Source organism: Mytilus galloprovincialis, chromosome 1, assembly GCF_965363235.1.
Source record: "Mytilus galloprovincialis chromosome 1, xbMytGall1.hap1.1, whole genome shotgun sequence".
Taxonomy (NCBI): Eukaryota; Metazoa; Mollusca; class Bivalvia; order Mytilida; family Mytilidae; genus Mytilus; species Mytilus galloprovincialis.
Window position 1 is genome coordinate 25,282,253 of NC_134838.1, and position 23,402 is coordinate 25,305,654.

The following is a 23,402-nucleotide window of genomic DNA, read 5'->3' on the forward strand; positions in this document are numbered from 1 at the left end:
TAATGTACCTAAGGAATTTAATATCTTGTTATTGTTTAAGGAAGTGGTCAAAAAGAAGGCTGGTAAAGTTTATCCAAATACAACAGAATTATTAATAGTTATGATATTCAATATGAGATACTATACAGAGTAATTTTTCTTTTTAATTTGAGGATGTTACATTAGAAACAGTTCATACGCATAAGTATCTCGGTGTCATATTTAGTAATGATTTTGAATGGGGTAATCATGATGATAAACTGAGGAAAAAACCTTCAAAGTAGCTTAATATTTTACAAAAAAGGAAATTTACACTTAGACATTGTAAGATGGGAATATTTGGAGAATAATTACATCACTTGTATTTGTCCAATTCTGGTGTATTTATCACAAGTTAGGGATAACAATGAGAAAGTAAATTCTGATCGATTGGAGTGTAACCACATCGAGGCTGCTCGAATAGTTACGGGATCAACAAATAATGATAATGGTAACAGTATCTTTAATGAGGCGTAATTTGAAAAAAAATAACAGAAGATGGGAGGTTAAAACACTAGCTTTTTTTTATAAGATTAAACCAAGCTCCAGATTATTTGGTTCCGAATTTTGTATCAGATATTAATTATAATAATTTGAGTAACAATCAGAATACCACAATTCCCGTAAACCATTTATCAACTACTCCAGTCTTTTTCATCATCCATTACATTGTGGAATCCTTTGGACAGAAGTGTTAGACCTATTGCTTAATTGTTTTGTTTAAACGAAAGATGCATACACTATATTATAGAAACAAAAAAATCTCGTCTTTTCGAGGAAGACCATTTGCGTTTTTTACAACAAATGAAGCGTTCTGCATTCTGACTTTATCAAATCAAATTTAAAACAAAGTATTAATTGTTCCTGTGGTTTAATCAATGAAAATATCGACCACTATTTAATTTATTGTATTAATTTTTCATCACCTAGAAATCTATTGTCAAATAAAATTACAAGTGTTTTTAATGTCGATATTACAATCGATTTACTATTTTGTCGGGGTGATGCGTTGAGTACTGAAGAAAATTATGTCTGTCTTTTCAAAAGTATATAAAAATGTCGAACGTTTTTCTGTGCGTTGATAACGGAAATTCCCTGTAAACAATACATGCGATTAAAATATTTCTATATAAGGGCTATAACCGAATGATATTGAAGTATAATTACTATCATATTATGTTACCAATAACAATTCATTGAATGTTAATGGAAGAATACGAATTAATTAATAGTTACTGCTGTTTCGTGTATATCCTTTCCTAAAAAAAAAAACGTGTATATTACATGTAGAATTATGAGTATGAACAAGCTATATCTCCACAAGATTAGATTGCGCATCTAAAAATTACACACTGGAAAGTCGGCGGACTTATTTTTATTTATATTGTCAATAAAATGCACTTGATAAAAATCCATTGATTAGTTTGAACAGTCTCATGTAAGCTTCATGTCGTTATGTTTTGCTATTTTCTTCGTATAGAATATGTAATGCGTTCATTTATAGATCTGTATTTTTCTTATTGCTTCGGAAAAGACGTTACTAAGTTGTAAACGTACGGCTGATCACTTTGTCAATTTTAACCATAACTATATGTTACATAAATAAAATATTATTATAGATTATCTTTTAAAGAGAATATGTCCGTTTTGTAATGTTGAATGCTGATTAACAGGATGACAAAGTAGAAAAGTGTTTTCTTTTCTCAACAACGACATTGTGTCATACAGTGCAAAATTAAAAAGTGCAAAGGGGGTTTGTCTTCATACTGTCATTATGTCATTCAAATGTATCATGTTACACAGGTAATACTGGTCGTTATTGAAGTAAAACAAAATCTATTAAATGAAGTCCTACCATGTTGGATTTAAACCTTTGCAGTAAGTTTATTGATTTGTATTAGGATTTATTAAATGGTTAATTGTAGAAATTCTTGATTTATTTGTTTAGAAATTTGAAGAACAGTTCTGTCCTTGCAAATGCTTGCCAAAGGTTACATTTGATTAAAATATGAACTGTATTATATTGAACGTTATTTCTCCCTTTTTTAAAAAGCTTTTATCACTGATGTTCCAAAATGAACCTGGATTTTTTTTCAAGTAGACCTAGGTTATCCGGCTTCCCTTTGCATCTAGTGCAAACAAAAGTATTGCCGTTGAACATTTTTTATTAACTTTTCTGTAAGGGTGGAGTAAGGTGTCCGACCCCAACTTTGAACCTACTTTGAATAAAACTAAGCCGAACAACACCCTGAATTTTTTATCAAGTAGACCTCAGCTACCCAGCTTCTATTTGCTCCTAGTGCGGACAAAATTATTGCTGTAGAACATTTTTTATTAACTTTTCGGTTAGTCTGCGGTAGGGTTTCCGAACCCAACTGTTGACCTACTTTAAAAGAAAACACCAAGCCGAACAACACCCTAGATTTGTTTCTCATGAAGACCTCAGCTATCCAGCTCCATTTGCACCCAGTGCGGACAAAAATATTGCCGTTGAACATTTTTTATTATCTTTTCTGAAAAGGTGGGGTAGGGTGTCCGATCTGAACTTTGGATATACTTTAAAAAACCTAAGACAAACAAAACCCTGGATTTTTTCTCAAGTAGACTTCAGCTACCCAGCTTCCCTTTGCTCCTAGTGCGGCAAAAGCATTACCGTAAAACATTTTTTATTAACTTTTCTGTAACAGTGGGGTAGGGTGTCCGACCCCAACATTTGACCTAAAAAAAGGAGTGCCGAAGAACACCATGGATTTATTCTCTAGTAGACCTCGTCTACATATCTTCCCTTTGCACCTAGTGCAGACAAAAGTTTTGCCGTAGAACATTTTTTAGTATCTTTTCTGTATGGTTGGGATCAGGTTTCCGATCCCAACTGTGGACCTACTTAGAAACAAAAGTAAGTCGAAATTCACCATGGTTTTTTTCTCATGTAGACTTCAGCTACTCAGATTCCATTTTTCCTAGTGTGGACAACAGTATTGCCGTAGAACATTTTTTATCAACTTTTCTGTAAGGGTGAAATTAGGTGTCCGACTCCAACTTTGAACCTACTTTGAAGAAAACTAAGCCGAACAACACAATGGATTTTTTATCAAGTAGACCCCAGCTACCAAGTTTCCTTTGCACCTAGTGCGGACACAAGTATTGCCGTAGAACATTTGTTATTAACTGTTCACTAAGGATGGGGTAGGATGTCCGACCCCAACTTGGGACCTACTTTAAAAAAAACTAAGCCGAGGAACACCCTGGATTTATTCTCAAGTAGACCTCAGCTACCCAGCTTCCATTTGCATCTAGTAAGGACGAAAGTATTGCTGCAGAACATTTTTTTATTAACTTTTTCTGTAAAGGTGGTAAAAGGGTGTCCGACCCCAACTTTGAACCTACTTATAAAAAAAAAAATAATCCGAACAAAACCCTGGATTTTTTATCAAGTAGACATTCCACTGCACCTAGTGCGGACGAAAGTATTGCTATAGAACATTTTTTTTATTAACTATTCTGTAAGGGTTGGGTAAGGTGTATGACCCCAACTTTAGACCTACTTTAAAAGAAAAAAAGATAAGCCGAACAACACCCTAGGTTTTTTCTCAAGTAGACCTCAGCTACCCAGCTTCCCTTTTTAACCTAGTGCAGACAAAAGTACTGCTGTATACCATTTTTTTATCAACTTTTCTGTAAGGGTGGAGTAGGGTGTCCGACCCCGACTTTGGACCTACTTTGAATAAAACTAAGCCGAACAACACCATGTTTTTTTTATCAAGTAGACATCAGCTACCCAGCTTCCCTTTGCACCTAGTGCGGACAAAAGTATTCCCGTAGAACATTTTTTATTAACTTTCTTTGTAAGTCTGCGGTAGGGTTTCCGACCCCAACTTTGGACCTACTATCAAAGAAAAAAAACTAAATCAAAAACCCTAGATTTTTTCTCAAGTAGACCTCAGCTACCCAGCTTCCCTTTTTAACATAGTGCAGACAAAAGTATTGCCGAATAACATATTTGATTAACTTTTCTGTAAGGGCAGGGTAGGGTGTCCAACCCCAACTTTGGACCTACTTTAAAAGAAAAAAACTAAGCCGAACAACACCCTAGATTTTTTTTCAAGTAGACCTCAGCTACCCAGCTTCCCTTTTTAACCTAGTGCAGACAAAAGTATTGCCGTATAACATATTTGATTAACTTTTCTGTAAGGGCAGGGTAGGGTGTCCAACCCCAACTTTGGACCTACTTTAAAAGAAAAAAACTAAGCCGAACAACACCCTAGATTTTTTCTCAAGTAGACCTCAGCTACCCAGCTTCCCTTTTTAACCTAGTGCAGACAAAAGTTTTGCCGTACAACATATTTTTATTAACTTTTCTTAAAGGGTGGGGTAGGGTGTCCGACCCCAACTTTGGACCTAATTTAAAAAAAAAACTAAGCCGATGAAGACCCTGGATTTTTTTTCATGTAGATCTCAGCTGCCCAGCTTCCTTTTGCATCTAGTGCAGACAAATGTATAGCCGTAGAACATTTTGTTTTATTAACTTTTCTGTAAGGTTGGGGTGGGGTGTCCGACCGCAACTGTGGACCTACTTAAAAACAAAACTAAGCCGAAAAAAATCCTGGAATTTTTATCAATTAGACCTCAGCAACCTAGCTTTCCTTTGTACCTAGTGCGGACAAGAGTATTGCTGTAGAACAGTTTTTTTATTAATTTTTCTGTAAGGTTGGGGTTGGGTGTCCTACCCCAACTGTGAACCTACTTAAAAACAAAACTAAGCCGAAAAACACCCTGGATTTTTTATAAAGTAGACCTCAGCTTCCCTTTGCACCTAGAGCAGACACAAGCTTTTCCGTACAACATTATTAATAAACTTTTCAGTAAGGGTTGGGTAGGGTGTGTGACCCAAACTTTGGACCTAGTTAAAAAAAAAAAATAAGCCGAACAACACCCTGGATTTTTTCTCAAGGACACATCAGCTACTAAGCTTCCCTTTGCATCTAATGCGTACAAAAGTATTGCTGTAGAACATTTTTTATTATCTTTTCTGTAAGGATGGGGTAGGCTGTCCGACTACGACATTGGACCTACTTTGAATAAAACTAAGCCGAACAACACCATGGATTTTTGATCAAGTAGACATCAGCTACTCAGCTTCCCTTTGCACCTAGTGCGGACAAAGGTATTGCCGTAGAACATTTTTTATTAACTTTTCTGAAAAGGCGGGGTAGGGTGTCCGATCCCAACTCTGGACCTACTTTAAAAGAAAAAAACTAAGCCGAACAACACCCTAGATTTTTTCTCATTTTGACCTCAGCTATCCAGCTGTATTTCCACCTAGTGCGGACAAAAGTTTTGCCGTAGAACATTTTGTTTTATCTAATTTTCTGTAAGGTTGGGGTGGGGTGTCCGACCGCAACTGTGGAATTACTTAAAAACAAAACTAAGCCGAAAAACACCCGGGATTTTTTATCAAGGAGACCTCAGCTACCTAGCTTCCCTTTACACGTAGTGCAGACACAAGTTTGTCCGTACAACATTATAAATAAACTTTTTAGTAAGGGTTGGGTAGGGTATCCGACCCCAACTTTGGATCTAGTTAAAAAAAAATTAAGCAGAACAATACCTGGATTTTTTATCAAGTGGACATCAGCTACTAAGCTTCCCTTTGCATCTAATGCAGACAAAAGTGTTGCTGTAGAACATTTTTTATTATCTTTTCTGAAAGGGTGGGGTAGGGTGTCCGACAACGACATTGGATCTACTTTGAATAAAACTAAGCCGAACAACACCATGGATATTTTATCAAGTAGACATCAGCTACTCAGCTTCCCTTTGCACCTAGTGCGGACAAAAGTTTTGCCGTTGAACATTTTTTATTAACTTTTCTGAAAGGGTGGGGTAGGGTATCCGACCCCAACTGTGGACCTACTTAAAAACAAAACTAAGCCGAAAAACACCCTGGATTTTTCCTCAAGTAGACCTCAGCTACCCAGCTTCCCTTTGCACCTAGTGCAGACACAATTTATGCCGTAGAATATTTTTTATTAACTTTTCTCTAAGGGTGGGGTAGGGTGTCCGACCCAAACTGTGGACCTACTTAAAAATAAATGTAAGACGAACAACACCCTGGATTTTTTCTCATGTTGACCTCAGCTATCCAGCTCCATTTCCACCTAGTTCAAGCAAAAGTTTTTCTGTACAACATATTTTTATTAACTTTTCTTTAAAGGTGGGGTAGGGTGTCTGACCCAAACTTTGGACCTCTTTAAAAAAAAACTAAGCCGAAGAACACCCTGGATTTTTTCTCAAGGAGATCTCAGCAAGCCAGCTTCCCTTTGCACCTAGTGCAGACAAAAATATTGCCGTAGAACATTTTTTTTTACTTTTCTGTAAGGTTCGGGTGGGTGTCCGACCCCAACTTTGCACCTACTTTGAATAAAACTAATCCAAACAACACCCTGGATTTTTTTATCAAGTAGACCTCAGCTACCCAGCTTCCCTTTGGACCTAGTGCGGACAAAAGGATTGCCGTAGAACATTTTTTATTAACTTTTTCTGTAAGGGTGTGGTAGGATGTCCGACCCCAACTTTGGACCTACTTTAACAAAAAACTAAGCCGAAGAACACCCTGGATTTTTTCTCAAGTAGACATAAGCTACCCATCTTCTCTTTGCAAATATTGCGGGCGAAGGTATTGCCATAGAACATTTTTTGTTATGTTTTCTGTAAGGTAGGGTTAGATGTCTACTCCCAAATTTGGACCTACTTAAAAAAAACTAAGCCGAGCAACACCCTGGATTTTTTTTCAAGTAGGCCTCAGTTACCCAGCTTTCATTTGCACCTAGTGCGGATAAAAGAATTGTCGTAGAACATTTTGTTTTTAACTTTTCTGTAAGCATGGTAAGGGTGGAGTAAAGTGTCCGACCCCAACTTTGGACCTACTTAAAAAAAAACTAAGCGATGAACTAACTGGATTTTTTCTGATATAGACCTCAGCTACCCAGCTTCCCTTTGCACCTAGTGCAGACACAAGTTTAGCAGCAGAACATTTTTTATTAACTTTTCTGAAAGGGTAAAGGTAGGGTGTCCGACCCAACCTTTGGACCCACTTTGAATAAAACTAAACCAAACAACACCCTGAATTTTTTAGGAAGTAGACCTCAGCTATCCAGCTTCCCTTTGGACCTAGTACGGACAAAAGCATTGCCGTAGAACATTTTTTTTAAAATTTTTCTGTAAGGGTTGGATAGGATGTCCGACTCGAACTTTGGACCTAGTTAAAAAACAAAATTAAGCCTAACAACATCATGGATTTTTTATCAAGTAGACATCAGCTACCCAACTTCTCTTTGCACCTAGTGCGGACAAAAGTATTTCCGTAGAACATTTTTTATTGACTTTTCTGTAAGGGTAGGATAGGATGTCAGACCCAAACTTCGGATCTATTTTCAAAAAAAAAAATGAAGCCGAACATTACCCTTTACTTTTAATCAAGTAGACATCAGCTACCCAGCTTCCCTTTGCACCTAGTGCGGACAAAATTATTGCAGTAGAACATTTTTAATAAAAAAATTTAGTGATGGTTGAGTAGGTGTGCGACCCCAACTTTGGACCTAGTAAAAAAAAAAAAAAATTAAGCCGAACCCTGAATTTTTCATCATGTAGACATCAGCTACTAAGCTTCCTTTTGCACCTAGTGCAGATAAAAGTATTGCCGTAGAACATTTTTAATTAACTTTTTTTCTTAGAGTGCGTTAGGGTGTCAGACCACAACTGTGGACCTACTTAAAAAAACATAACTAAACCGAACAATACCTTGGATTTTTTCTCAAGTAGACATCAGCTACCCAGCTTCCTTTTGCAACTAGTGCAGACAAAAGTATTGCCGTAGAACATTTTTAATAAACTTTTCTGTAAGGGTGGGTTAGGTTGTCCGACCCCAACTGTGAAACTACTTAAAAACAAAAAAAAAGCCGAACAACACCCTTGATTTTGTTATCAAGGAGACCTCAGCTACCTAGCTTCCCTTTGCACGTAGTGCAGACACAAATTTTTCCGTACAACATTATAAATAATCTTTGTAGTAAGGGTTGGTTAGGGTGTGCGACCCCAACTTTGGACCTAGTCAAAAAAAAAAAATTAAGCCGAACAACACCCTGAATTTTTTATCATGTAGACATCAGCTACAGTCCTTGGATGGTGTAAACTTCCCACTAACACCATACCCCATTACACCATACACCATACCCCATTACACCATACACCTTGTACCATTACACCATACACGTTACATCTTTGCACCATACACCTTACACCTTGTACCATTACACCATACACGTTACATCTTTGCACCATACACCTTACACTTTACACCATACACCATTCCCCATTCTATCTGTACGATTCGAAATTACCCATAAAGCAATTAAATTTTAAATATAAAGATTTTTATTATGTTTATGCTGACAATCCGAAAAAATGAAATAAAAAAACGTCGTTTGCAACCAATGAAAGGTCGTACACTATCATTCACACCATTCCCGATCGCACGTTACACAATCACACCATTCCTCATACACCATTACACCATTCCCCTTACACCATACACCATAGCACCATACACTTTACACCATTGCACCATATGCCATACACCATTACACCATACACGTTGTTTTCGGAAGTTTACACCATCCAAGGGCTGTACTAAGCTTCCTTTTGCACCTAGTGCGGACAAAAGTATTGCCGTAAAACATTTTTAATTAACTTTTCTGTGAGGGTGCGTTAGGGTGTCCGACCCCAACTGTGGACCTACTTAAAAACAAAACTAAGCCGAACAACACCCTTGATTTTTGTTATCAAGTAGACATCAGCTATCCTGCTTCCTTTTGCACCTAGTGCGTACAAAAGTATTGCCGTAGAATATTTGTAATTAAATTTTCTGTAAGGTATGGATAGGGTGTGCGACCCCAACTGTGGACCTACTTAAAAACAAAAGTAAGCCGAACAACATCCTGGATTTTTTTCTCAAGTATACCTCAGTTACTGAGCTTCCCTTTGCACTTTGTGCAGACAAAAGTATTGTCGTAAAACATTTTTAATTAACTTTTCTGTAAGGGTGGGTTAGGGTGTTCGACCCCAACTGTGGACCTACTTACAAACAAAACTAAGCCGAACAACACCCTGGATTTTTTTCTCAAGTAGACCTCAGCTACTTAGCTTCTCTTTTGCAACTAGTGCAGACAAAAGTATTGCCGTAAAACATTTTTAATTAACTTTTCTGTGAGGGTGCGTTAGGGTGTCCGACCCCAACTGTGGACTTACTGAAAAACAAAACAAAGCCGAACAACACGCTGGATTTTTTCTCAAGTATACCTGAGCTACTTAGCTTCCCTTTGCACGTAGTGCAGACAAAAGTATTGCCGTAGAACATTTTTAATTAACTTTTCTGTAAGGTTGGGTTAGGGTGTCCGACTCCAACTGTGGACCAACTTAAAAAACATAACTAAACCGAACAATACCTTTGATTTTTTCTCAAGTAGACATCAGCTACCCAGCTTCCTTTTGCAACTAGTGCAGACAAAAGTATTGCCGTAGAACATTTTTAATAAACTTTTCTGAAAGGGTGGGTTAGAGTGTCCGACCCAAACTGTGGACCTACTTAAAAACAAAACTAAGCCGAACAAACACTCTTGATTTTTTCTCGAGTAGACCTCAGCTACCCAGCTTCCCTTTGCACCTAGTGCAGACAAAAGTGTTGTCATAGAACATGTTTTATTAACTTTTCTGTAAGGGTGGGGTAAGGTGTCCGTCCCCAACTTTGGGTCTAGTAAAAAGCAAATTAAGCAGAACAACACCCTGGATTTGTTATCAAGTAGACATCAGCTACCCTGCTTCCTATTGCACCTAGTGCGTACAAAAGTATTGCCGTAGAATATTTGTATATAACTTTTCTGTAAGGTAGGGTTAGGGTGTCCGACCCTAACTGTTGACCTACTTCAAAACAAAACTAAGCCTAACAACACCCTGGATTTTTTCTCAAGTATACCTCAGTTACTTAGCTTCCCTTTGAACTTTGTGCAGAAAAAAGTATTGTTGTAGAACATTTTTAATTAATTTTTCTGTAAGGGTGGGTTAGGGTGTCCAACCCCAACTGTGGACCTACTTGAAAACAAGACTAAGCCGAACAACCCCCTTGATTTTTTTCTCAAGAAGACCTCAGCTGCCCAGCTTCCCTTTGTAGCTATATAGCTAGTGCAGACAAAAGTATTGCCGTATAACATGTTTTTTTGACTTTTCTGTAAGGGTGGGATAGGGTGACCGACGCCAACTTTGGACCTGGTTAAAAAAAGAAATAAAGCCGAACAACACCCTGGATTTTTTTTCAAGTAGACCTCAGCTAGTTAACTTCCCTTTGCAACTAGTGCAGACAAAAGTTTTGCCGTAGAACATTTTTAATTAACTTTCTGTAAGGATGGGTTAGGGTGTCCGACCCCAACTGTGGACCTACTTAAAAACAAAACTAAGCCGAACAACACCCTGGATTTTTGTTATCAAGTAGACATCAGCTATCCTGCTTCCTTTTGCACCTAGTGCGTACAAAAGTATTGCCGTAGAATATTTGTAATTAAATTTTCTGTAAGGTATGGTTAGGGTGTGCGACCCCAACTGTGGACCTACTTAAAAACAAAAGTAAGCCGAACAACATCCTGGATTTTTTTCTCAAGTATACCTCAGTTACTGAGCTTCCCTTTGCACTTTGTGCAGACAAAAGTATTGTCGTAAAACATTTTTAATTAACTTTTCTGTAAGGGTGGGTTAGGGTGTTCGACCCCAACTGTGGACCTACTTACAAACAAAACTAAGCCGAACAACACCCTGGATTTTTTCTCAAGTAGACCTCAGCTACTTAGCTTCCCTTTTGCAACTAGTGCAGACAAACGTATTGCCGTAGAACATTTTTAATTAACTTTTTCTGTAAGGGTGGGTTTGGGTGTCAGACCCAACTGTGGACCTACTTACAAACAAAACTAAGCCGAACAACACCCTGGATTTTTTTCAAGTAGACCTCAGCTACCCAGCTTCTCTTTCCACCTAGTTGAGCCCAAAGTATTGCCGTAGAACATTTCTAATTAACTTTTCTGTAAGAGTGGGTTAGGGTGTCAGACCCCAACTGTGGACCAACTTAAAAACATAACTAATCCGAACAACACCCTGGATTTTTCTCAAGTAGACCTTAGCTACTTTACTTCCCTTTGCAACTAGTGCAGACAAAAGTGTTGCCATATAACATTTTTTATTAACTTTTCTGTAAGGGTGGAATAGGGTGTCCAACCCCAACTTTGGACCAAGAAAAAAAATTAAGCCGAACAACACCCTGGATTTTTTATCAAGTAGACATCAGCTATCCAGCTTCCCTTTGCACCTAGTGAAGACAAAATTATTGCCGTAGAACATTTTTATTAAAAATTTTAGTGAGGGTTGGGTAGGTGTGCGACCCCAACTTTGGACCTAGTCAAAAAATATAAAATTAAGCCGAACAACACCCTGGATTTTTTCTGAAGTAGACCTTAGCTAGTTAGCTTCCCTTTGAAACTAGTGCAGACAAAAGTATTGCCGTAGAACATTTTTAATTAACTTTTCTCTAAGGGTGGGTTAGTGTGTCCGACCCCACTTGTGGACCTATTTAAAAAAAAAAAAACTAAGCCGAACAACACCCTGGATTTTTTCTCAAGTAGACCTCAGCTGCCCATCTTCCCTTTGCTCCTATATAGCTAGTGCAGACAAAAGTATTGCCGTAGAACATTTTTAATTAACTTTTCTGTAAGAGTGGGTTAGGGTGTCAGCCCCATCTGTGGACCTATTTAAAAACATAACTAAGCCGACCAATACCTTGGATTTTTTCTCAAGTAGACATCAGCTACCCAGCTTCCTTTTGCAACTAGTGCAGACAAAAGTATTGCAGTAGAACATTTTTAATTAACTTTTCTGTAAGGGTGGGTAAAGGTGTCCGACCCCAACTGTGGACCTACTTACAAACAAAACTAAGCCGAACAACACCCTGGATTTTTTTTTTAAGTAGACCTAAGCTGCCCAGCTTCCCTTTGCACCTAGTGCAGACAAAAGTATTGTCGTAGAACATGTTTTATTAACTTTTCCATAAGGATGGGATAGGGTGTCCGACCTCAACTTTCAACCTAGTTAAAAAAAAAATAAGCCGAACAACACCCTGGATTATTTATCAAGTAGACATCAGCTATCCAGCTTCCCTTTGCACCTAGTGCGGACAAAAGTATTGCGTAGAACATTGTTTTTATTAACCTATCTGTAAGGGTAAGCACGAACTATCTTCAATGCAAATTCGAAAATTTCGAAACAATCTTTCACAGATGTTCGGCATTTTTCTCTGTAAAATGATGAGGCATTAATCATAAAGAAAGCCGATAAAAGTAACAATGATGTTATTTTAGATAAGGTCAATTCCCATCTTAAAGGCGATCGCCAATCAAATACACAACATTACACCAAATTGGAAAACTTTGACCTAAAAGCACTTAGATGTATTATCAATACATATGTCAAAGGGATGTACACCAAAGGTGTTATAGATTACGCCACATTTAGTTACCTTAATAATGGTAATCAAATTGAGTATGGGCCTGGGTATATGCATATCTTGCCTAAAATACACCTATTAAATGAATCGGAATAAGTAAAAATCAATAAATATGGGTTTAACATTGATAACATAATGCCACCATGTCGGGCAATCATATCTCAGATTTGTACTGTCACAGAATCTATTGGATGCGATATCGATTATGTTGTAGTACCTATGGTACAAAAACAACATACGTATATAAAGGATAAGTCTAATCTAATATACAAGTTGGAAAGAGTTAAGCCTAATGCAGATTGCTGGCTGTGTAGTTTTGATGTAGTTTCACTGTACACTAATTGCCCGATTGATGAATTATTATCGGCAGTTAGAATTTCGTATGATCAGTTTGATAAATCAGATTACAAAATCAAATGCCCACCTACGGATGATTTAATCTATTTCCTTAGATCAATTTTAGAGAACAAAATTATGGACGGCTTTATAAGCAAAAAATAGGAGCCGTGATAGGAGTAGTGCCAAGCACGGAAATCTGTAATATACTCATGTATAAAATTATGAAAGAAATTCTTTCGTAGTTTGAACATAGAAAAAATAAATTTTTCTTGATGTTAATATTTTCAAAGGAACAAAATTTTCTAATGAAATTATTTTGGATGTGAAAACACACTTTAAACCGACAAATGCCTTCCTTTATCTAGATCGTAAACGCTGTCACAGTAGACATGTGTTTGCAGGGTTTATCAAGGGCGAAGTTATCAGATACGTTAGAACAACAAATCATGATGTTGATTTACAATATATTTTGTTACAGTTAAGATTGACCTTAATAAAGAGAGGATACAAGGATATTGCAATCGAAAAGTACATAACTGAGGCACTATCATGTAATAGATCTGATTTAGTCAGAAAAAAAGGCCAAACAAAACACAATGGAAGTTCCTTTAGTATTGGCAACGAAATTTAATCCATGCATTCATAAATTAAAACAATGCATTAGTAAACATTGAGATCTACTAAAACAGGATGCAGTTTGCAACGAAATATTTTCAAGCAAACCAATAATAGCTTATAAAAAACATAAAAATATTGCAGACCTATTGACAACGACAACATTGAAATAAATTGATATAGGTAAATCCCTGATGATGGCGGGCATAACATGCTTAAACCCTTTCATAAATGTTATACATTTATCATTAGCATATAATACAAAAACCGCAGAAAAACTAAATTAGTGTCGGATTGATGTACAGCAATTGCAAGTCTAGTAATACTAGCATCATGTGATCAATATTTTGTAATATTTACAATGAAGTTCTTATAATATGTCTACGGAGTCTTCCGAATAAGATTGTTTGCTATCGGAATTCGGATTGATGTTGGAATACGTGGATGTTAGGTGTCACTTTTATACAAAATCTGGTAAAAAAAAGCTGTAGTTTTGATAGTATAAAAATAAGCTATAAGTGTGGAATGATCTCCAATGAGACAACTATCTACTATATAAATGCCTTACAAATGTAGACGAGAGCAATACTAGCTATAGGTCACCATACATTCTTTAAATTTAATAACAAGCAAAGCCAATACCTTAAATTTAGCTATAACGCCAACACATTCATTACACATGATGACAATATAAAACACTAGAATACATATGACTTCCTACAGTATTTGCATATACATGATAATACATTGTACTATAAATAAAAAAATCGCATACCATGTGATTATAGATTCCTTAAGCATTCCCAACAACTAATTTTGAGGTCAAGGTCAAAGATTTTAAAAATAGACATAATTAGTTCAAAAAAGTGGTTTCCAAGTGCTTAATAAAAAACATGTATTTCTTTTATGGGATTGACCAAGTGCTTAGATATATGGCCATTTATAATTAATGTTAACTCAAATATGATTTTTTTTGGTACGGGATGTTGTATATTTGGTGTCAGCAAAGTTCCACTCAAATGTTTTGTTTTCTACTGTGTGATGCATTGCTAGGAGACATAGAAATAATGAGCTGCTGTCGATCTTGTCTTTTAAGTGTTACCATATTATCATATGTGCAATTCAAACCATATTTTAATAAAATACATATCGTTTTTTTATTTACTCAGGTCACAAGATACCTGTACCTAATAATTTTTCATGTGAAATGATACCATTCTATTTTGAAGGAAATTTACCCATACAGAAAAGGAAGCTAGAGACTCCAAGAGGCAGGAAATGAAAATAATAGGCAATCACAGACCCATATCAGATAATAAAATTGAATCGAAAATTTAAAGTTTGAATTTTATGTTATTGAAACTTTTAAGTTACAAACTTCCTCAAAATGTGAATTTTTTTATTATTGTTTAGAGGCTATGGATATTTGACCATCATCAATGTGTAAGCACATTGATTTCCATTCAACTTCAAGAACTTTATTTTATGTTTTTATGGGAATTTCTGTTGTAATAAGTTTTAAAGTTTTGTATGGATATCCACATTTTGAATCATTCTGAATGTTTTCTGAATGTATCTGAATCATCCTGAATCTGTCTGAATCCATCTGAATCCATCAGAATGTTGTCTGGATATTTCTTGATATTTCTGAATGTTGTCTGATTATTTCTTAATCTTTCTGATTAAGTTCAGAATTTTTCTGAATTCATTCTAAATAATGACTTAAATCATTCTTCCATTATTCTGATGTTTGTCTGAATGCTATTCTGTTTTTTTGTCTAAATGTTCGTATGACAATTCTGAATTTTTCCTTAAAAGTCCGAAATCCAGCAAAAATTCAGACATTTTCGTAAATGTACATTATTTTAGCCATTCAGACATTATTCAGAAAAAAATAAGAAAAAATAAGAATACTGGTCAGACAGAATTCAGACGCCATTTTTTCATGCCGGAGCTCTGAAATGATGATTTTTGCCATTTCTTTGCATTTAAGTCTAATATATGTGTAAGTCTAATGATAACTATGAAAGATAGATAGACACTTTAAATAGCAATGGTAAGCAAGAAGAGGTCTGCAAATAAGTCAAAGTATGCCGAAATTGTGAGTTGACTCTTTATAGGAGTTTTTGCACTTAAATGACAATTTTTTTTCACCCTTTCTTGTGTTTTGGGCAAACACTGAATATAGAGATGAAATGTAAACAGAAAAAATTATCAGCAATAGAAGATCAACAAAAAGATTTTTGTCATGTATTATATTATAGTGTACAATGTTGAAGAGTGTTCATTGTTGAAGATTTACATAGACCTAGGTAATGAAGGACACATGCTCTTTAGAGCCTCTAGATATATTAGCAATGACACCAATTATATTTGTTTTTAGTCACATTGACATGAGGTCAGTGTCTCTATCATACTATGTGTTGAGAGGGGGATGAAATCCAATTTTAGCACTAATTCATAAATTCACATTTACTTGATAACTTGTGTTGACTGTTATGACAATGGAGAGGGCATTCTGTTTCAAAAGTCATACTATTTTTAAATCCTTGATCTTGATATAAGTGTTGGTCTGTTGTGCTGTTAGATTACAACTAGGGTGTACGATTAATGAGGTATCAGACATATGGGTGTCAGTATATCAGGGCTGCCCCGTTTTGACATACTTACTTTCATTTTGCAAATGGCAAAATGGCAAATGTATCATTACATATTGTGGATGGTTTTCAGTGTATAATATTTTCTGTAATTTGTTTTCTCACTAACCTGCCGTAATTTAAACATTTTTAATTGAAATTATCTATGATGTAAGATCAACATTTTAGTATGGGCTTTTAAGTCTGCATTTTAATTCTGGGTCGTTTGGTGTTAGTTATTTAATTTAGGGTTTAAAGATAGGTTGGAGTTGGATAATTTTTCACAAACTTATTCATTAATTACATCTGTTTAGAAATTTGAAATTAAGATTTCATAGTTACCACATTTTTATTTAATTTTTAGGTGAACAAAGACTCTTCATTATCTGGTATTGATTCCATAACTGATAATTTTGAAAGTACCAGTCTAGATTCAGACACTTTTACCTATTTCAAAAGTAAAAACACAACTAGAATTGAGGAGTATTTTAATCCAAGAGTCCTTGGACAGCATGCTGGGGAACTACTTCTGAATCTACACGAATTAACAAAGAAATGTGATACTAGTATCTCAATTGTTTGTAAAACAATTGAAAGGTCTTTCCTCTAAAAGTGATGTGTTCGTAATGTACTTTGTACGACCTTTCGTTTGATATACGACAAGCATACCTTCTGAAACTTTTCACTTTTTACACTTAATAGCCTCATCAGCCTACATTTTTGAGATCGGAAGTATGATGTATGTAACACAGGATAGATGAGCTTGAATTTGATATGCGACAACGCCATGTTCTAGAAAAGTGGATTTTTGCACTTAATAACCCCATCCAACTAATTTTTGGAGGTCGGGAATTTGATATTTCAAATGTACACATCATGACCCTTTATTTGATATACAACAACGCAATCGTAAAAGATTTTTTTTTATTTTTGCACTCAATGACTCCATCATACCAATTTTTCGGGTACGTCAATTTGAAATTTGAAATGTACGCTTTATGTTCTTTCATTTGATATGCGACAACCTTACCATCTGAGAAATTTGAATTTTTGCACTAAATGACCCCACCCTTCCACCTGGGATTAAAAAGAGGTTTAAAATTTTCATTTTTAAGCAGAGTTTATTGAGACCTTCTATTTGATATATCAGTTGACCCCATTTGACAAAGTGTCAAAAATGATGCAATATCAACGATATATATTGAAGTTATGCAAAACATGAAAATTTCAAAATAATTTTTTGGTGTTTTTTTCCATGGAATGTTTTTGGTATTTGGTCAAACATATAACTATGTGAACCTTTTCAATTTCTTAAACATTTTAAGTGGTAAGCTGTTGTTGATTCAGAAATACATGCCGCCGCTCGCAAAATTTCAAACTGCATTATGTCTAAAACGACAATATATATCTCAAATCTGTTAAATGGTAAATGATCTACAGTTAAAGGACAACATTATAGAAAAAGAATTTGGACAATTTCAAAGTTCACCAAAGTCACAATTAATCATCAAATATATGATTTTATACGCTGTATGTAGGCAGCAAAGTCTTATCGTTTTCCTAATATGTAAGCTTGAAATTGCAGCGTAATTTTTTTTTGCACTCTGTGACCTTTGACCTTGGGTGCATATTGAAGGTCACATGCATTAGAGATTATTGGTGAAGATCCCAAGTCTCTACGACTTCCGGTTCTCGAAATAGATTTTTTCTAAAATTGTGTACAATTTATCAAAGGGAATAACTCCTTATAAGGGTTAATAACAAAATAATTGTATATGTTCATTAACATTGCCATCTGTTCCTGTACATGTTGCCGTTTTCAAATCGATTCTATCTCTAATACTTTTTAAGAAAAATACAAAGGAAAGAAATTGTTTTAAGGGGATATAACTCTCATAGGGCAAGATGAAATCCTATTCAGCCTCATATGGTAATACATCATGATGAGATGTACCTATTGTCTAAATAAGTTCATGATATCTTTAGAAACAACGAAGGGGGGGGGGGGTCATGTTGAAAAAAATCAATAAAAGGGAGATAACTTCATAAGGGGATGATGAAATCCTTAACAATGTCATCTGGTAATACTTCATGATGAGGTCTATCGATGCTTAATATTTGGTATTCATAACTTTAAAAGAAACAAGATGCGGGCATGTCAAGAAATGTTGGCAGAAAAAAAAAAAAAATAAGAAAAAAAGAACAAAATAAATTAGAAAAACAATAAGGTCTTTCCTCGCGTAGAGGAAAGACCTTAAAAATGACAAAACTTAAGATGTCAGGAATTATAGTAAACAAAACAGATGTCAATATTAAGTATACACCTTAAGGTGACACCCAACACCTTCACTAAAATTAATTTGATTCGTTTAATTTTCATAAAATTTTGACAAAGCATTTCCTTTGACTCTTTGACAAAAACATCAAAAAAATTAAAAAAATTAACCAACCATTTTATCAGAAAAATGTAATGGTTACATAGCAGTTTGACAAACAATAATTTTGATCATTGAGAAGCTAAATATTTCTATAACAACACAACGTGATTTAATGTTTAGCTGATTTTACAGAGTTATATTCCTGTAGTGTTAGGTAACACCTTCATTGACATATAGAAGATATTAATCAGATCAGCAAAATATGAAGTATAAAATGTTATTAAAAAAAATTCCTAAAATACAGTATTAAAAATTGCTTGACACATTCGAGACATGTGAATAATAGCAACAACTGTTTGAAGGCATCACCTTGTAAGAGTCATATACATTTTCAATTTTGTGTTGCTCATGGTTTATTTCTAAATAATTTCTAAAAGTTACTGGATATTGTATCAGAAAAATACAGGGGTGGCTTCATTCCCCCCCCTTTCATGGCATAAAAAATATGCAAGTTTTGCCTTGCTCCTCTTGCAAAAGCTATTCCATTAACCTAAATTCAAGGGTTTGGCCCTGAATTTAATAAATATTCTTTTAATTTATTGTAGTCTTTTTGCTCACTAATCAGAGATGACACTTGACAAATTGGTTATATTAATGGACATAGAAATACCGGGCGTCCGTCTGTCCATCTGTCCTTCCGTTTGTCTGTCAGGTCCTCTTAGCGCTCTCACATATACAATTCTTGTCAGATTTTTATGAACTTATATCATAGGTTTATATCAGAAATGTCTAGGACAAGTTTGAAAATCAGTGCCGATCAACTATTTAAAAAAAAGTTATGTCCCTTGGAAATATTAATTACATGGAAAATTGCAGTGCTAGCACCCTCATGTGTATAATTCTTGCCATATTTTTATGAATCTTATATCATAGGTTTATATCAGAAATGTCTAGGGCAAGTTCGAAAATCAGTGCCGATCAACTATTTTTAAAAGAGTTATGTCCCTTGGAAATATTAATTACATGGAAAATTGCATTGCTAGCACTCTCATGTGTATAATTCTTGCCAGATTTTTATGAATCTTATATCATAGATTTATATCAGCAATGTCTTGGACAAGCTTGAAAATCTACTATTTTTAAAAGAGTTATGCCCCTTGGAATTAATTACATGGAAAGTTGCACTGTTAGCGCTATCTTGTATACAATTCTTGCCAGATTTTTATGAAACTTATATCAGCAATGTCTCAGATAAGTTCGATAATCAGTGCCGATCAATTGTTTTTAAAAGAGTTATGCCTCTTGAAAATATCAATTACATTGAAAATTGCACTGAAGCATTCCAAAGCTTACATTTCTATAAGATATTTATAAAACGTTTTATAGGAACAAAAAAAATAATTTGTTTTTTAGTTTTTGCCCTCATATTTTTTTGTTGTTGAAATGTACATATATATTGAGTATTGTTGTTTTGTTTCAGGTGATACTAACATTGTTGGAAATGTCGCAGGATCACTTTGATAAACTAAAAAAATCAACAACAAATTGAGGAAAGTGACAAAGCTGTTATTTATTACTCCAGACCTTTTGATATCATTTATGTTTATGATAGAAACACATTAATTGACTGCTTTATGAGATTAAACAATATTGAATATAAATAGACATGTTTTTATATCACCCAATAATATTAAATTATACTGTATATCTGGAAATATTGTGCAACTTAATCGGTAGTTATTGTACCCCAATGTTTTTGTTCATTCAAATGGATTGTACTTGGCCATGAAAGGAGAAAAAATAAAAGCAGTGATTATTTAACTTTTCAAAGGCCCAAACTGCATACAAAATTTGATGCAAAAATAAACTGATATACGGTGTATTGGTACATGTGCATTATCATTGTGTGTTATCATTTACTTGGTGCAATGTAATTGATTACAAAAATAAGAAATATAATTGATGCCTAAAAAGCAGCTTATTCAGACCTTTTTAATGATGGACATACTTTATTTAGATATAAGGTATATCCCCTTTTTTAGGCAAAAAAAAACAAGAATTAATTGTATGGGGGAGGGGAGGATGAAATTTAATGGGTGGTGGTTATTTAAGAAAGATTGCTTGAACGTTTAATTGAAATAACCATTTTAAAATGTATGCATGGTGGGGTCAAAGTCAAACCAGATTAAACAACAGTATTTGGTAACCATAAAGAAAAATCTTTGATCATTTAAAAAATGTGTGATTATACATTCATTGGGGGCCACAAGAGGGTGCTACAAATTTGTGTTTATTGAGTAATATTATTGCCAACTATTTCTGAAAGCTTGGTTCACAATTTTTGAACAAGCAGTCCTGCAGACGAAAATGTTTGCTCTAATTGCACGGTTGAAGCGGATAGGCTAAGGTCCACATGTTTGACTAAAATGTTAGCTTAGGGAAACTGTCCTTGTGTATAGACGACTTCTTCTTGGGGCCATTTTATATGACAATTAAGCACAAACATGCTTAACAAAACGTATTCTAACTATGATTAATCCTTGATTACTATTTAATTGTCAGATGGGCATTCACAGGAAAATTAATTTTATATAAAAAGGGTGTTCTAACAGGGAACTGATTAGTAGAGTATCCTTTTGGTATTCGATGCTCAGTACTACCGAGCAATACTTGAGTACTCTAGTACTCGTTGACAATCCTAATATATAGATAGTTTTTTGCACATAATTGATGTACCAACATGACATCATATATCCTGTTCTGGCATCAAACTTGAACTATTGACATTTTAAAAACTTTTTGTACCCTTCAGAATGTAATAAAATTTGACAAAAATAATATTTGCAAGTTAAAAGTGCGAGTGTTTTGTATATGATGGAGAAATTGCATATCTTCTTTGCCATGGAGGATATGTGCATCGTTTTGACCTTTCAAAGTCATAAATGACCCAATGAATAGCCAATAGAAATGCCGCAATATTGCTTCAAGATGATGAATAAGTCAATCAAATTACACAATTTTCGTATCACATTCCATGCAGTAGTATGACACAAGAAATATCTCTTCATGTGAGAAATAGATAAAAGGCATACACCATAAAGAGCATTAGTTGTATTTATATTGTGCCTAAATGTAAAAAAGAAATATACTATAAAAAAAAAATACAAGATAAACGAATGTCCTTGGTTCTTTTTCAATTTTCGGTTATGAAAAATAAGAAGTAAGATAAACAAACGTAGAAACAGATAATAATAGTGTTTTAAATGACATCTGTGAAGGCAGCTTTTATTTTTTATGCTCTAAGGAAATAATAAAGTATATGAAGTTCTTATTTTTTGTTACACAACTATTTGAACCAAAAAATTACACAGCATTTGTCAAAGCTAACAATACGTCATTTGTATTGCATTGATTTACTGTAAGCATCAGTTGTGGGCTATTTTGTATCTTGTTGTACATGTTATCAATGATTATCATTTTGTCATAATTGTATGTAACATATACTTGATAACCTATTAAATTAAGTGCATAAATGTATATTTAAAGAAGTTATTTAAATGATTGTTATTATGCCAAATATGTTAAAAACATTTAGGGCTGATGTGTTTTTATGATGCATTTTATTTTGAATAAGAAATTATGTTACAAAATGCATATTACCAATTGTAGATACATGTGGAATGTGTCATATTTATATAATTATAGTGCTACAGTAATACTTTTAAAATGTTTCTTTTTTTCTTTTCTTTTTCTTCTGGGTTATTTCATGTTATTACAGTACCTTGATGAGATCAACATGGAAGAGTATTGCCAATTTTAGAATGCAATTCTGTTGATTAATTTAAATTCTATATTTTTTTCCACCATATAACTTGTTTAATAATCTTGACATAAATAATAATTTTTGAACTTTAAGTAAGAAGATTCCTTGGTAGTTGTTGTTTATATCCTCTAGACAGGGTTTCATAAGCGGATTTATAGGAATTCATTGGCTCAAATTGGTTGCAAATAACAGATTTGATTCATAACAATTTAAGACTAGTTTATTGTCTCATTCCATAGATGAGAAAGCCATTAATTTGAGCGTTTGTTTTACTCATATGATAATCAGCTGGGATTCAACATAGAAACAATTCATTCCAGTAATGTAAATGTACAGATATTACCTTTTCCTTTTGATCTGCAACATTTATGTAGTGGAAGCGAGACATAACAATCCTATATTCCATCATCGGCAGTGACGTTGTATGCTCAGTGTGTGGATTAAGATTTTTCAGACATCATTTACTTTGCAAAACTTCATTTTATTAAATTTTTACAGAAGCATTTTATGTCCAAAAAGACAGTAATATTAGAACATTTTTTTTTCCATTTTTGTCGAGCCTTCGGCTTTAGTCGAAAACGCGTGACACAGCGATCCTGCATTCCGTCGGCGTCGTCGTCGTCGTCGGCTGAGGCGTACACAAATAATCACTCTGTGGTTACATTTGTTGAAATTTTAATAACTTTCTTAAACTATCCTGGAGTTCTACCAAACTTGGACAGAAAATTGATTATATTCATAAGATAGTATCCTGAAGTAAATTTTGAAAAAATAAAATTCCATTTTTCCCGTATTTTACTTATAAACGGACTTAGTTTTTCTGCCACGAAACATTTCAGTAAAACCAAGTCCAGTTATAAGTAAAATACGGAAAAAATGATAAAACTATTTTAACAAAATTTACTTCTAGATACAATCTTTTGATCATAAAAAAGCTTCTGTCCAAGTTTGGTAGAAATCCAGTATAGTTTAAGAAAGTTATTGAAATTTTAAAT

General features: G+C 34.4%; 1 long non-coding RNA gene across 1 annotated transcript; it reads left to right on the forward strand.

Moving 5' to 3' along the window:
- The first annotated feature begins 1,811 nt into the window (after positions 1 to 1,811).
- On the forward strand, positions 1,812 to 22,121 carry LOC143070683 (uncharacterized). The gene is made up of 2 exons (XR_012976643.1): positions 1,812 to 1,896; positions 20,065 to 22,121. It is a non-coding gene; the product is annotated as an uncharacterized LOC143070683 (long non-coding RNA).
- The last annotated feature ends 1,281 nt before the right edge of the window (positions 22,122 to 23,402 follow it).